Genomic DNA, 17784 nt, shown 5'->3' with positions numbered 1-17784 from the left:
CTCTACATAGATATTGTTCATATCAAATGAAAAAATAATATTTACATATAAGCATGTTTATATCTCACCAATAATTATTTATCATGGTCTAATCGCTTATCAAAGTGAATCCTGTGACCCAACGATCCTCCCCATTAACAAACATCCCTCCCAGTAACCTTTGTGGAGATGCAGAGGCAAACACGGTCTCCAAATAGCAAAGGTTACACACTAACATTCCTTCCCCCAATCCCACCTGACTGCAAGGACGTGGCCGGCGCCGTTATTGACCATGTATAAATAGAGGCACTGAATTATGCACACTGAAGAAGATTATGGCCAATCCCAGCCGATCTTCTAGTTGATTCTTTGTGCATTTTCACTGACTCCGGTCAATCACGGAATAGCAACCATTGATATGTGTAGTCAGTCTAAGCTAAGCTAAGCTAAGCTAATGATTGCTGTCTCCATACAACATTCGTAGTTTCTTTTATAAGGCGGAATACGTTACTTTTCTAAGCCATCAAAAAATAACATTATAGCATTGAAAATATTATTAATTTCGTGAATAAGTATTGTTATACACGAGAAGTTTGAATTCTGTGGCAAATTACACAAATAAATTGCCATACAAGCTGTCAAACTTGCATGCAAGTTGGCTCAAATAGTCAAATTTTGCATTTTCAAGAGCCAATATCTCTAAACCTAGACGAGCTATGATATTTTTGAAAAAGGCAATGGATTCAGCAAACCTTCATTATGTATATAACGGTATTTTGGTGCTTGAGACAAAAAACTGTTCGGCAGTGTTATTTTTATGAAACAACCATTTTCAACATAATATTATCACAAATTTGGGGCCTTCCTTAGCCGAGTGGTTAGAGTCCGCGGCTACAAAGCACAACCATGTTGAAGGTGTCTGGGTTCGATTACCGGTCGGTCCAGGACCTTTTCATACTGGAAATTTCCTTGACTTCCCTGGGCATAGAGTATCATCGTATCTGCCATACGATATCCCTTTTGGGACGGACCATATTTGAGTGATTATTTCAAAATTTACCTTATAAACTCATCATCTCGTAGAACAAAACATTCTTTATTTTGGCTATTCTATCACTCCATGAACTTTTTAGGGTCAAATTCAGACCAGCACAATTGTGCTGGTCCGTCCCCAAAGCGGTCGATGTTCGAAAAAAAATATTTTTTTTTTATTTTTTAAGAAAGTTATTCAAGTCATGCCTTTTTAAAAAAAATTGGACCCGTATTTTTTTATTTCGTCATTAGGGTGCTCTTTCGTGAGATAGGGTGACCCAAAAATTCAGAAATAATTATGTTTTTTTTAATGCAAATTGAAATTTAAAAAAAATGTACTTTAGTTAATATGATTTTTTTTATAAATGGAACGAGAACAATGTACGAGAGATAAAAATACTTCATATTCTCTCTAAGATTCAAAGCATCACGTGACGATGACGTTTATCGAGATTATTCAAGAACTAGTCTACGTCATATAAAAATGGGTAAACATACATTTGTGAATAACTTGAAAACTAATTGGCTCAATCAAATCGTCTTTGTTTTGCTATGTTTGTATATATCCTCCTAAATTATGTGGGATGTTTTCCTCAAAAATAATAATGCAATAAAAATTAAAATTGAAAATAATAATAAACCTTCGAATTGTTTAGTGGAATACCTATAAATAAATGAAAACCGAATTGAGAACTATATCATTTTATTCCACTACAGTTTGTATCCTTTGACAGTTACGCATAATTCGACCTCCACTATAAGGCCGTTGTCAGAGTCGTGTACTAGACTCGAAAATTAAATTATTTTTTTAGAGACTCCCTCCAACCTCTTTCACTCACTTTACCTAACACATACACTATCACTTTTGAAATCACATAGCCCTCCTTCAAATGATGCTTGAACGATGTTTTTGTTAAGGTTGGTAACATGGAACTAATTTATTTTAAATAACTGGAATCATTCATTTTATTCCTAGAGCTAAAATGTAAACGTCAAAATATTCAGTCTGCGTAAGCAGCTTTCCTAAAAATTCATGTAAATTTACGTCATATGCGCCCGACAGCTTGGACGTTTTTAAGTGCAAATAATTACCATAAAATTTCTTCTTCTTCTTTCTGACGCTAAAGAAGCCTGCTTCTCAACTTCTCATGAGCACTTCCACAGATATTAACTAACAGCTCTCTTTGTCAATCGACCAATGTTGCATGTGTATATCGTGTGACAGGTACAATCATACTCACCGCTCAGGGAAGTCGAGAAAATTCCCTTTACGAAAAGATGCTCGACCGGCTGGACTCTAACCTACGACCCTCAGCATGATCTTGCTTAGTATCTGCGTGTATACCGTTATGGCTATCTGGCTCCCAATATCAAATTTACTTTATTTTATTTTTTACATCGAGTCTATTTGCCTAAAATGGAATTTAAATCATTGTAATACAGTAGAGACCCGATTTTGTCAGCCCCCCGATGAATTTTAGGCTGACAAAATGGGGAACCTGACAAAATCGGGACATATATTTTGTTTCTGTTTTTCAAATTTTAACGTGTTAATATTTGCTTATGAACTACGTTTACGACCTACATAGCTTTTAAAGGGGGGCGAAGGACATGGGCGTAGTCAGGTTTTTTTTTATTTATCAGGGGGAGAAAAGCGGCCCTCACAATTTCATTCTCAAATTTCACGCCAAAGGATCCCTTTGATCGGCAATTTTGCTCTGGCCTGTAAGACAACCGGCATCAATCTGAATCTTAGTTCTACCTAACCGTTGAATTATCTAAGCATTTTTCTTAGGACACCGAAATTCTTAAGAAAAATCAATCGAAAATTTCTTTAGGTTTTTTCCCAGAATTTCTTTTAAAATGGCATCAGTAATTGCCTCGAAGCTCTTCTTGCAATTCCTTTAAGTATAATTCATAGAATATTTCAACTGAAGATTTCTATGTAAATTTTAAAACATTTTTAAATTCATCCAGAACTGTTTTTAAGATTTTTATAGAATTGTTTTAAAAGTTTCACCAAGAATTTGACCTGGAATTGTTGTAAAAAAATTGTTTCCAGTATGAAAATTTAAAAATAATATTTTAAGAAACTTTCTTTAGTTTGCGATTTTTTTGTGTTCTTAGAGGTATTCATAAATTACATTCGATAAAGTCGTGAATAAATAGGGAGTTGATGCCGGTTATGGACCCCCTACAGAAAAATATAAAATTAACACTCAAAGCAACTTTCTTCCTATGAAAATCCACCGGGGGAACTTCGATTACATTGTTTGTCAGCAGTTTCAGGCAAAATATTTGGTTTGAGACGCGTAAATACAGATATTCGAACAGTTTTGTAAATTAACCCACACGCGAGGGTCCATAATACGCATTTCCAGGTGGGTCCATAATAGGCTCGTCGACAGCGAGCCGGATTACATGGGAATCAAATGGAGGGTCCATAATACGCAACGTCAAACCCCGGGAGGGTCCATAATAGGCATTCGGACAACAGTTTTTCAAATGCATATTTCGCTGGAAAAATCGAATGATTTTGTATGTTTCATAGACGTACTATGAAGTAAAGACATTCAATTTGTTGTTAGACTCCACAAAACGTTTATGCGTCTGAGATATCATTGCGGAAAAGCGACTAGAATGAATTTCAGCTACTAAGGGGTTCATTACTAGCATTGAAACCCTATCTGAAATTATTTCCATACCTATGGGATGATTAAATGCTTGAAAAAGATCTTCGTGAAATTCCTGGTCGAATTAATGAAAAATCTCGTGAGATGATTCCAGTGAGAATCCTTCATAATCTTAGCAATTTTGCAAAAAAAAATATAAGTGTAATTAGAGGAATTTCTGAAGGAATCTCTAAGACAGTTTTAAGAGGAGTTTTTGAAACTATTGATGAGTCCTAGGCCAAACTACATTAAGAATACTGTGAGCAAATTACATCAAAATGTAGTTTTGAAGGGATACTTTCAAGAGCTTATAGAGTTATTCAAGGCAGAAAACCAATATTGGCAGCAAATTTTAAAGGAAATCTTCGAGATATTACTTTAAAAAACCCTGAAAGAATGTAACAAAATGTGACCAATGAGTTAAAATTCCAGTACAAACGGTTACCTGGTTCTCTAGATATGTGCTCTTGAAAATTCGAGGTTTGGCTTCGATGCATCTTAACCTTTAGAGAATTTTTTAGAGGAATTCATGAATGAACCTACATACCAAATTTCTTTTTCGTGAACTCGGCTGTGTTTTTCGGTTTTTCATTTTTAACAAATAATTGCCAGGTTGTCAAGTAACGAAGCACGATTTACTGATACTCGAGAATGTATGTAATTCGTTTGTCAACTACTCAGCTCTGCACATCTCCATTGCGGACTGTTGATAAAACCTTCGAACAATGTCTGGCAAGATGTTTTCAAAAAGTCTGATGTTTGGTAGACATTTTAAGTTTTATAATCTACCATGACGTAACTACTGCATAAATACGAGGGCTGGAGACAATCTTTGAAGAATTCAAACACAAGATTAATTCTCATAGTAAAATTGTTCTTTTGTACAGAGGGAAGGATGATTGCCATTGCCCCCTCTGGCTACGCCCATGCGTGCATGACATCGATCATCGTCATCAGTTTTAATGTAAACGGGTACTACATGACGAAGACAATTTTTGGATATATTAAAGATAGGCTGACAAAATTGGGTCAAAAAGCTGACAAAATCGGGGGCAGACAAAATCGGGTCAGTACTGTATTAGTTTTTAGTAGTTTGTAGGATTGAAAGAACTATGAAGGATAACTTACATATAACAGGGAATTCAAAAACCCATTTAAAAAGGATTGACAAAATCAGGTCAATAACCATATTAAAGAATGAATTTGATTTTTTAAATTGTTACATACATATATTCCAGCTAATTTAAAAATTACATAGAACAATCATTTTTATTAATGTATTTAAATATTTGGAAACTATAAGATTTGAAAATAAAGACACTGACAATGATTCTAATAAGACAATACAGAAGACAGCTGCAAACAGTAGACTTTTTGATTTTCCATGAGCTTTTAAAGTTTCGCAATCGGTGTGACCGTTAGATTACTAAGGAAAATGTAAAGCTCGACCATACTCGTAAGTTTTGTTTTCCCTTTCGTTTCGATTGCATGTACATTTTTAGCTGTCAATCCTACCGTGGAAAGTATCCTGGAAAACATTATGTACGATTATGGCCTTTAAAAGAAGCATCACACGAATCAACGGACTAGCATGCAACGCCAAATGGCACAATCGTAATACGTATCTGACGAAAAAAATACTGCAGCGGGAATTGAACATAAACTTCTTTGATCGATACTGCTAGTTACTTTGCAACACTATACGCACGGCAATAAAGTACAGATTTTTATTTTTAATATATCAGCTTATCTAAGTCTCAAAATTCCAGATTAAGACAATATATTTTTATACGTAAAAGGAATGAAACGATATTTTTTATATGAGCGGATAATCTAGCCTCCATAACTTCATACATTGTTTAATAGTTAAGTAAACTATTTCAAACGCATTTCATACATCATAAACAACACATTTGCGAGTAATACCAGCAGGGGCCTTCCTTAGCCGAGTGGTTAGAGTCCACGACTAAAAAGCAAAGCCATGCTGAAGGTGTCTGGGTTCGATTTCCGGTCAGTCCAGAATCTTTTCGTAATGGAAATTTCTTTGACTTTCCTGGGCATACAGTTTCATCGTACTTGCCACATAATATACGAATGTGAAAATGGCAACTTTGGCAATGGAAGCTCTCAGGTAATAACTATGGAAGTGCTCATTGAACACTAAGCTGAGAAGCAGGCTCTGTCCCAGTGAGGATGTAATGCCAAGAAGAAGATGAAGAAGACTAGCATGGGCTGCATACATCAATAGTATGCCATTTAAAGGACTCTGTGGTTCGGAAGCAAATAGTAAGTAAAGGTTTCAGTTTTCAAATTTCATAAATATTATGGCAGATATTGAACCGGCATACATTGTAGAACACCAAAATGGATTATCGCGTCAACATGGTGTTGATCGATTATCAAAGCAAGGGGAAATTCTAAAATTACGTCCATTGTTTTTAAGTCAATCTAAATCCTCCCCATGTCCACTATGACGCTTTTGCCCACATGCACTGTCGCACTTTCATACACCTCTACTCCCCTAAATGAATGACGTAATTTTTGAACGTTCCCCTAAACTTTTACTTTGTCTTAAACTTTGCTAAAGGAGATTTAAAACATTAAATGTGATTCCCAATCTATTTCAGATATGGACGTATAAAAATAAAAGTTTTTAAACCAAAGCTATGAGTTTCTGTTACATAGTTTTCGAACGGTACATCATCCTTATGATTCGTATGAAATCATTCATTCATGTTTTAATGCAATATTATGCACTATTGTGGACATTAGAACCAGATTCAGCCACTTAATTCGATCAAAATACTGAAAATGAAAATTGGTAGTCTACAACGAACATCGACCGGGTAAGTGCCGGCACCAGCACAATTGTGCTGGTCCCACTTTGTCCCTCCAGAAATATTTGCTGTGTGAATCAATTCTCATTTGGTCTTCACCATTTCAAAGAAGGACTCATTCACTCTCGATTCGTATTTGTGCATACCTAGAAATAACGAATAGTTGAAAAGTTGCGACAGATAAAACTTTTTCAATTCTTACGGTGTTTGTTTACTTTTTGTTTACCCTGAGCTGGTGTTTCTAAACACGATGTAAACAAAAGCTGTTGTGCTTGATTACAAGTATCAATGATAATTCAATAATCGAAATCGAAAAAGTTTAGTAAAACAATGATTTATTGGCTGAAATAGTCATTCGATGTCAAGGAAGCCGAACAGCACAATTGTGCTGGTTCGTCCCGAAAGGGATATACGAATGCGAAAATGGCAACTTTGGCAAAGAAAGCTCTCAGTTAATAACTGTGGAAGTGCTCATAAGAACACTAAGCTGAGAAGCCGGCTTTGTCCCAGTGAGGATGTAATGCCAAGAAGAAGAAGATTATCACAAATTTCTGTTAAACATTACTGTTTGATAGTTTTGTGATGCTCCCAAAAACTTTGCACGATATGTGAATCATTCAAATAATGTTTACATATAAAATGTGTTGTATCTTGCGAATATATGTTCGGATTTTATTATATATTTTCTCGTTTATCCTGTTATTGTTGTTGTTGTTTCAAAAACATTCATGCCTGGTTGTAGAGTTAATAAAAGTTCTGAAGACCCAAATAGCTCAGATTAATAGTTATGCTGCAAATAAATCCAAAAAGAGAGGTTCAAAAGTAGCCCCCGGAATCAAAGGTATCTCTGCCTGACGGTATGACAATTATCGCTCAACGCGTGCCTAGTGATTTTTTAGACTTCGCATTGCAATTTTCAAGAACTTTTTCCGTATTGATTAACACTGCCACATTATCGAATAACAACCATGAAACAAATTATATTCAGTGCTTGAAACAACTGATTAATCTGAACTGAACTGAATTGAAAAGGATGCCACAATGTTACCCACTGTGTTTGTCATGACAATTTTTTTAACAATGATTGTGGGCGTGCTTGCTTTGTGCTTTGTTTTGCGTCTGTTTCGATGACAATTTTTATTCACTTAACAAAGAATCCATGTAAAATGTACTCGACAACTTGTTGAGGAAATCATCGGAAGAATCATTTATATTAATTCCTGGATAAATTTAAAGACAAAAATCCTGCTTTAGCGTCATGGGATTCCTCATAAAGGTTTTTCTTAGAAATCCTGAAGAGATTCTTGGGAGTTCGTGGATAAATATAGAGTTTCCTAGAATAGCTGGCCACTGGCTGAAAGTCTCCTTAATAAAGATAAAAAAAAAAAAGAATAGCTTCTTGTGGTACTTAAGAAGAATTGCTTCTTAATTTACGTTCAATGTAGAAAATCGATGCCGTTTATGGACCCTTTGCGTATTATGGAACCCCTATAGAGAAACATAAAATTAACACTCAAAGCAACCTCATTCCTATGAAAATCCACCGGGGGAACTTCGATTGCATTGTTAGTCAGAAGTTTTGGGCAAAATATTTGGGTTGAGGCGCATAAATACTATTTGAACAGTTTTGTAAATGAAACCACACAAGAGAGTCCATAATTTGCATTTCCAGGTGGGTCCATAATAGGAACGTCGGTAGCGAGCCATATTACTTTTTCTTCTTCTTGGCATTATGTCCTCACTGGGACAGAGCCTGCTTCTCAGCGTAGTGTTCTTATGAGCACTTTATACAGTTATTAACTGAGAGCTTTCTTTGTCTAAATTGCCATTTTCGCTTTCGTATATGGTGTGGCATGTACGATGATACTCTATGCCCAGAGAAGTCAAGGAAATTTCCACCTTCAGCATGGCTTTACATTTTAGCAACGGACTCTAACCACTCGGCTAAGGAAGGCCCATGCAGAATTTTTATAAGAATCGTTGAACCTCTGCCATGTTTGGAGAAATTGCAAGAAAAATTACTGAAGCAATTTCTGGCGGAAACCGTAAATAAACTTTTGAAGAATACATGGATAATTACTAGAGGAACTAATAGAGCAATTTTTTGTCAAAATTTCTATGAGAATGGCCAGGTGCATGATTGAAAAATATCGCCGTAGGAACGATGGAGTCTTCTAAGATTTTCTGGAATAATTAATAATCGAATTTCTTCAACGCTTTATCCAGAAAGGCTTTCCGTAGTATTTTGTGGAAAATATCCTAGAGGAGAAATAGATAGATGAATTATTGGAAGAATAACTTACGGAACTAGTGGAAGATTTTTGAAGTAATCCATGGGGGAATTATTGGAACCCTACTGAAGGATTTCCCTAAGCAAATGCTGGAGAAATTCATTTAAGCATCCCTTTATAAATCACTGGATGAATTTCAATGCGAATTCCTGGGAGAATTGCTGGATGAATCTTTTGTGTAGGTGAATACATGTCTCAGCATTTATCTATCACTGAAAAGATTTTATTGTTTTGAATTGCTCGTGATTAGAAATAACGGCTGCTTGGGCATGTCAGGAGTTAATCATCAATATTAACCTCCATTTCCCGAGCAGCCTAGATAGCCGCGTAGTGTCGGTAGCGGTTGCTTCAACTGGCTAATAATTAAAACTACGGACTGCCTGTTCCGGTGGTAAAAGTCCACCTCACAGGTGACCCCAAATTTATGGTATAATGCGTACCGTTCCTAGGAATGAAGAGATTAAACCTAACCGCTAACGGAGCCTGTGACTCATGCCAGACTCATGCAAAATAGTACAGCCCAAGTGGCGCTAGTTCAAGAACCCTACTTTCGTAGAGGGAACTTCTATCTAGGTAACCTAGTGGATCCAGTTTTTGCTACTTTCAGCAAACTTGAAATGGAAAACTCGCGCTCCATGCACCGCGCATGCGTGCTCGTTAATAAAGTAATCGTTGCTACACTCATTTTTGAGTTAACTACCAGATGTATGTGCTGTCACAATCGATGTTTCTGTTAGTGACCTCAACAGGAAATACATCTATTGTTCGGTATATTTACCACATGATGAACCATCCTCAACGGATGACCTCAAACGAGTTGTCGTACACTGCGTATCAAAAGGCCTTCCGTTGGTTGTGGGCAGTGATGCCAATGCTATAAAAATGCTCATCACATCATCTAGGGCAGCTCATATATCAATTTGAGTCTGATGGAATACTTAAGTAGTACAATCTTGGATTACTTAACATAGGCAATCGCCCAATCTAATATCTAATAGAGAAGAATTGCTAGACATAACGCTCTGCTCGAACAGAATCAGTCACGAGTTGACGAATTGGCATGTATCAGATGAGGAATCATTATCTGATCATCGCTACATCTTCTTTGAACATTCAAATGTAACTGCGCACACTTTGCGTTTTAGAAATCCCCGGTCAACAAACTGGGAACTCTATATTGAATTGATTGCGACCAAATTTCATGGATATGCCCCGTCCATTGAAAATCCAAGTGATCTGGATGATGCCGTTGATACTAGAACATCCTACATTATGGAAGCTTTTGAAGAAGCATGTCCTCTGCGATCTGTGAAGACTACAAGAGGAACCCCATGGTGGAATTCCGATCTGACTAGACTCAGGAAACAATGTAGAAGGAGTTGGAACAGACGCCGTTCAGCTGGATCACAGTCGTTCAAGTCGGCTCGCAAGGCTTACAAGAAGGCTCTTCGTTCTGCTGAACGATCCGGCTGGAAAAACCTTTGTATAAATGTTCCCAGTTTGAGTGAAGTCAGTCGGCTGAACAAAATCCTTGCAAAATCTAAGGATTTCCAAGTGAACGAAATTCGCTTACCTAATGGTGACTTTACTTCATCTGATGAAGAAGTTTTGGAATTAAAATGTTTATTCAATTCACACTTCTCCTGATGTGTGGACATTAGACTGGCCCTTAAACAAAAAAGTTATAAAACTTAACGGGGCACCCCCTAGATATGAGCCTTAGGGTAAGAAAAACGCTCTCTCAAAATTACAACTCAATTGGTTGCTCCACCAGCTGGCGCAATCGTTATGAAGTTTGTATGGGATATTCGTCTCAAATATATTGAAAATTGACCCTATGTCACTGTTTCGTTCCGTATACTAATAGTTCGCGTGCAAATAAGCCCAAAGTGCCAAATACACTAGTTGATACCCTAATGAACATAATTGCAGAAGGTTGTATCTGGATTCAATCTAATTTTCATTACTTTTTCAGTTGTTGAAAGTTAGGCTTAGATCAGCACTCCCGTACAGTCACTTATATGCATGCGACATGTGCCTCAGCTCGCCCAGCGTCATAGGTGGCTATGATGCGCTTAGTGGTTACCTCCAAGCTATGTTGAAGAAATACAAGCAGTATTGCATGATATACTTCAGATGGTTAAAACACCAATTTTATTAATTTTGATCGTGATACAATCTTCTACAATATTCTTCGCTATTATATCAAGTAGTGTTTTTGACATTCTAAATCCAATTGAACGCGATCATCAATTTTCCTGAACCAAACAGTAGATGATGTGCTGTTGCTCATATGTTTGAGCTGAAAATCCCATATTAACTTCAATTCAAATGCGCCAGCTCATGGAACGAACAAATGAGCTGAATTTTTCAGAAAGGCTTCCTCTAACCTCAAGAAATAATCCTGGGGGGTGCCCCGTGGAATCATACAACTTTATTTTTCTCCCATACTGAGCTGGGCCAGTCTAGTGGACATTAGTGATGCAAATTTTGTAGTTTTGGCTCCCCTATGCTTAAACGACTTATATTATGGTAAATAGCATCCTCCCAAAGTTTGAAATGAATCGGAAGAAATTTGACTGTGCACAGGCCATTTGAAGTTTATATGGAGTTTACTATGGAAAACGCCATCCTTTTGTGTTGAGCCCACTAACTCTTCGTCATAATGCTTTATGGAAAAGTGAATACAATCTTCTTATGTGAAATCCTTTCAGCTACAACTTTGCCGAATACCACATTTTGATTGGACGTCAGGATAAATTGCTATTCATAATCATAAACTGGGTATACATTTTGCATGCTGAACCAACTGCCCGGCAGGCAACAGTGGTGCTCCTGGTGGGTAGAATAGATCAAAGTAATCCAGGCTACTATGTTCTACAGCAAAAAAGCAGTGTTGCTCTGAAAGTAATTGAATGATCATATCAGCATGGTTTGACATCAGTCTAGTGCATAGGTTCCCAAACTTTTCGAGCGCACGACCCACCTAGCCCTCTGGCATGTTTCTGGCGACCCACCAGGTGACAAATGTTGATACATTAGTTTTCCTTTGAAACTTTCGAAGTATTTCGTTATTTTATTGGAAACGATATGCACCAAAAACGTTTAAATTACAGAGTTTCCGGTGTTGCCAACATTCCAATGTGACTAATTCTCGTTCAATTAATATTCTTCACATCGAAATATTATACTTAACTATTAAACATTTTTTATGGAAATATAAACTTTAAATAGAATTTCAGGAATAAAGAAAAAAAAGTTTTTTCTGAACTAGAAAGTTATAAATTTTGTGCTATTGTCGGTAGTTATTTTTTGCTCGACTAGAAATTTTAGCGGTAAAAGTGCAGTTTATTAGTGAAAATCACTGACTCCCAGTATTTGTGACAAAATTTACTGAACAAATATTGTAAAATTTCATGTTTCATGAATTTATGTTTCAGAATTTTGACACAGAAATATAGTATGTAAATCTACACATTTATCCAAACTCCTTGTACAATAGCGTTGATGTAAAATAGTTCGCCATATTTACGAAAAACTTTTATTATATGAAAAATAAAGTTTGTTTTGAACAAAATATTTGACAGCTTCAATTTTCTAACATCTTTTTAAGAAAATTTGAAATGCCACGTCAAGCTGTGATCATCAGTAGGTACCTAACCATTTTTACTTCAATTCGAGGAGACATGTGAAAATGTAGAAACAAATCTAAGGCAATTAATACAAATTGAGAATTTTTTCGCGACCCACCAGAGAGCAGCTCACGACCCCCCTGGGGGTCGCGACCCACAGTTTGGGAAACTATGGTCTAGTGGACATAGCATCTATGGATGAACCAAATGTCTCGCAGTATCGTAACTACTGAATCGATTCAATGGGCACTTGATAGTTTTGCTCCTTTCAAATCTCCAGGAGCGGATGGGATTTATCCTGTTTGGGGATTTGAGTTTGTCAAACATGTTTTGAAAAAGCTACTTGTAAGCAGTTTTGCTACAGGGTACATTCCCAGATTCTAGCGTGATATTACTGTAAAGTTTACCCCGAAAGGAGGACGTGCGTCGTATGAGGAAGCGAAGAGTTTTAGACCAATCAGTCTAACCTCTTTTCTTCTAAAATGTCTGGAACGCATTATCGATCATCACATCAGTGATGTTTATTTGGCATACATGACTCCTCATTGGAAGCCGCCCGAAACCATGGGCTACCTAAAATGATTACCAAATGGATTCATCAAATGCTCAAAAACCGACATCCTTTCTCGACATTGCGTCAAGCAGCGATTCAAAAATTGAGTGTTTGCGGATGTCCCCAAGGGGGAGTCTTGTCACCACTTTTGTGGAATCTCGTAGCAGATACGCTATTGAGGCAACTCAATAATAGCGGTTTTCCCACTTCTGGATTTGCCGACGACTATCTATCTTTGATAGTTGGTATGTGCAAAGGCACCCTATTCGACCTGATGCAAAGTGCTCTTCAGGTAGTCGAGAGTTGGTTTCGCCAATATGGCCTTTCGGTTTACCCAAATAAAACATCTATTTTCTTTTTTTTCACGGAAAGACGAAACCGTGATGGAACTTGACCTTTACGTCTTTTTGGCACTGAGATTATTGTAACTGATCAGGTAAAGTATGTCGGAGTCGTTCTAGATTCCAGGACATCTCACATTGATTTCAGAGTCAGAAAAGCTTGCATGGCCTTCGGTCAATGCCGGCGAACCTTGGGGCGAAAACTTGGGGCCTCAAACCCAAGTATATCAAATGGATTTACACAACAGTTGTTCGACCAATATTGGCATATGGATGTCTTGTGTGGTGGCAAAAGGGCGAAGTGAGAACAATCCAATCAAAATTGGGCCATCTTAAAAGGATGTGCTTGATGGCGGTGTCTGGTGCATTCTCTACAACTCCCACGGCAGCGCTCGAGGCCCTTTTCAACGTTGTGCCACTACACATACATCTTAAACAAGAAGCACTTTCTTGCTCTTACCGTTTATGGGTACTGGATCTACTGGAGATAAATCCAGTGAATCGTAGATCTACACACATACTTCGTTGTTTCCTCTTTTGGTGAATTGGGACAAAATTGTTCTTGCTTCATGTGATCTCACAATTGCTTGTCACTTTCCTTACAGGACATTTACCACACAATTCCCTTCATGGGAAGAGAGGACGTCTGGCTATTTGGAAAGAAGTATATCAAACAATATAGTATGTTACTCTGATGGCTCCCTTCTTGAAGGTAGAGCTGGTGCAGGAGTATATTCTCGTGAGCTGAATCAGTTTTACTCGCTTGGTAGAAACTGCACCGGTTTTCAGGCGGAAATATTTGCTCTTATGTGTGGAGTGCAATCAGCACTTCAACAGCGCGTAATGGGTAAAGTCATTCACTTCTGTTCAGATAGTCAGGCTGCTATAAAAGCTCTTGCTTCGGCCAACTCAAGGTCGAAGCTGGTATCGCATGTCGAATTCAAATTGAGGAACTGAATTCAGTCAACTCTGTAAAACAAACCTTGTATGGGTACCTGGCCATTCTTCCATCGCTGGAAATGAATTGGCTGATGAGCTAGCTCGCGATGGAGCGTCGCATAACTTCATTGGCCCTGAGCCAGCTATTTCAATTTCGAAGTGCTGGGTGAAGCTTCAGATAAATTCTTGGGCGGCAACTCAGCACAAGCAATATTGGAATAGTTTGGAGTCGTGTCGTCAAACAAAATTATACATTACTGAGCCATCGCCAAGGGTGGTGAAGTATTTAACAAATCTGTCAAAGCAGAATTGCAGTTTCTTGGTCAGAACGTTGACAGGCCACTGCCGACTCAACTATCACATGGCAAATATTCAGCGTACTGACTCATTTGTGTGTGATAGCTGTGATTCCGATTATGGAACTTCGTATCACCTGATATGTAACTGTCCAGTTTTTGCGCAAATGCGATTCCAATTACTTGGTAAACACTTATTAAGTGAAATTGAATTCAGAAGCCTGAATTTCAGGACATTCTGTTATTCTAAACCCGCTGTGGTAATGAGCTATACGCTCTCTTTAGCCCTTTTTAGGGCGCTGTTCGAACCCATTGTGGTATGAAGCTACATGCTCTCATTTCGCTTATGCGATCTTCCCTCTTCAAGGGACCCCACTCCTATTTCCTCCCATCTTTCCCTTTCCTTTCCTCTCCCATCGGGTAGATGATGAAATAGGCTCAAATATGGCGATGGCACAAATCTCCCAACTGGTGGGGAACGTGCCTTTGGAGCCAGCCTTCTGATACCTGATACCTGATATCACTGAAAAGATTTGATTGTTTTGAATTGCTCGTGCTAGTGATCCTTTATATGAGAGATTAGCGGAAGAAAAATGGAATGATTTGGCAACAGACCAGCAGTGCTGAGTTTGCTCGGCGTCGAGAATAATATTATAACACGGACATGACTTTCTCATTGCTAAAAAGTGTATTTTGTTTCGTTATACATCTTTGAGCTACATTTTCAAACTAATAAACAGCAGAAAAAAATACTAACTAAATATCGCATTGATAAACATTCAAAAGAGGTAAATATTTCATAATTTTTGCTCTATGTAAAACAACTTTCACCGAAATAATTTCAAGCGGATTACATTACTCCTCAAGTTCAAAACAAACATAACGCATGTTCGTTTGGCTCACGCTTTGACAGCTCTGGCTGCTCGATTGGCTCACACTTTGACAGAAATGTCAGCTTCCGCGTATCTCTCTTATAAAGGATCACTAGCTCGTGCTTAGAAATAATGTCTGGAATTTCAAAAGGCATGACGAAGGAAACAGTGTGGCCTGACCCAGTGACCCACCGGAATAATTCCAGCCATAGAAATATTCCCGAGTTTCTTTGACCACTTTTAGAAATTACATATGTGTACGAGTACACTGACAAAAATAATTGAAATCCATTGAGAATTCGTTAATCGACGAGAGTTTTAGTTTTTTTTAACTCAGACCTATACGGGGCGTTGCAGAACAATGTTATGAGATGAATGATTTTTGCATTTCTAAACATTCCAGGAGCAGATTAACGGGAAATTTTCAAAAGAAAATGTAAATTAATTTTTAAATCCACTGAAATTTTAAATTTTAGATGTTTTTGGTGGCATATCTGTCAGAATCCAGAATTATAGGAAGAATTTCTGACAGCATTTCTTTTTGGTGTTTGTATAGATTGTCCCCCAACTTGACGGATATTTGTTTATTTGTTTATTATTGTAACTCATCGGACTTATTAGTCTAAATGATAATAAAAGGGGCAATTAATACAACTTACAATACATAATCATTAACATTCAAAAAGTGAGAATCACACTAGTCGTAATCGCGTAATACGGTTGACAAAACGTTTAGCAGGTTCACCGAATTCATATTCCTCTTCCACAATTGAAAAGGTCCTTAACATCGCAGAAAAAGGCTCGTTGTAAGGGGTTGTCCATTAATTACGTAAGACAATTTTAGCGGTTTTTCAACCCCCCCTCCCCCCATGGTAAGATTTTTTGTATGAAAACCAAAAATAATTTGTATGGCGCGTAAGAAATCTTCAACCCCCCCTCCCCCCATAAACCCTTACGTAATTAATGGACCACCCCTAACCGAAAGTGGTGCGATGAAATCGATGTTGGATCACAGCTGTGTTGCGAGTCCATCTGGAGGCGCGAAAATCGATTCGGGATAGCAACCCTGGAGTGTTCAGTTCGTTACTGATAATTTTAGCTGCAGTGGAAATCTGTGCAATATTACGCCGACGTTCCAACGTGTCCAGATTGAGTAATTGGCACCTATCTGGATAGGGAGGTAGGTTTACAGGGTCACGCCATGGTAAACTTCTCAGCGCAAACCGTATGAACCGTTTTTGAACCCTCTCAATTCTCAAGTTCCAAGTGAGTTGGTGAGGAGTCCAAACAACCGAGGCAGTCTTTAAAATTGGGCCGACAAGGGCACAATACAATTACTTAAGACAGTAGGGATCCGTGAAGTTTTGCGCAATTTTAGAAATAAATCCAAGCTGGCGATTTGCCTTGGCAATGATGGATGGAAAGTCATTGCAGAGCATTTTGTGATGCTTATCGTCAATCGATTTCTTCGGCACCAATTTACAAATCGATCTAAGAGGGCTTGCAAGTGATGACAGTCCTCAATTGTTCGAACTGAGACGTAGATCATCATCCGCAAATATGGATTTACAATTTGGTCCAAGTAGCAACGCAGCATCATTGATATACAGAGATAATAGTAAAGGACCTAGATTACTTCCCTGTGGCACACCCGACTTGTTAGTAAACGTATTTGAAAGCTCATTACCAAACTGCACACGCAGCGTTCTTCCAACCAGATACGAGCGCAGCCAACAAACTAGCCTTTTGGAGGCACCTAATTTCAGGAGTTTGCGAAGAAGTATCTCATGGTCAATTCGATCGAATGCGGCTTTCAAATCTGTGTAGATAACATATATATATACGACAGTAGCAAATGGATTTTAATTCATGTAGAAGAAAATATGTTTACATTCGTTCTTTGAATCACAGCTAAATCACTTATTTTTTACAATGGTTTTGTAAAATATTTACTATTTACTTTTTGAATATTTACACCCATCATTTTAAATGCTATCAGTCAACATATCAGTCAAGCTACACAGAAGATAAGAATTTGAACAAAATCATCAAATAAAACAATACAGTCTTCTGTTACATAATATTGCATTGTTTATGAATTGTATCTACAAACCAGAATAATGTTGCCTCGACATTCAATTACAATCCAATACGTTGTATTGTACACTAATGGTTTATTCCATTCACTGAATAGTACGTTATTATCCGGGAAAACTGGGAATGGATAGAAATTGTCCTTTAAAAGGTGAAACGTATATTTCTATAATATAGGCGTAAATTTTTTTAAGAATCTTCAAGTGACAATGCTTGATAAATCAAGCATAAAACCAAGTTTTTGTG

The 17784-nt window shown here is 37.5% G+C and overlaps 1 protein-coding gene across 7 annotated transcripts in view; it reads right to left on the bottom strand.

Moving 5' to 3' along the window:
* The window catches only part of LOC5571882 (transcriptional activator protein Pur-beta), a 65738-nt gene that overhangs the window by 23815 nt on the left and 24139 nt on the right, over positions 1 to 17784 (bottom strand). The window lies entirely within an intron of this gene.

This window comes from Aedes aegypti, chromosome 3 (genome assembly GCF_002204515.2).
Source record: "Aedes aegypti strain LVP_AGWG chromosome 3, AaegL5.0 Primary Assembly, whole genome shotgun sequence".
NCBI lineage: Eukaryota > Metazoa > Arthropoda > Insecta > Diptera > Culicidae > Aedes > Aedes aegypti.
The sequence above is the reverse complement of the archived record's forward strand: the minus strand, read 5'-3'. Positions and strand labels throughout refer to the sequence as shown.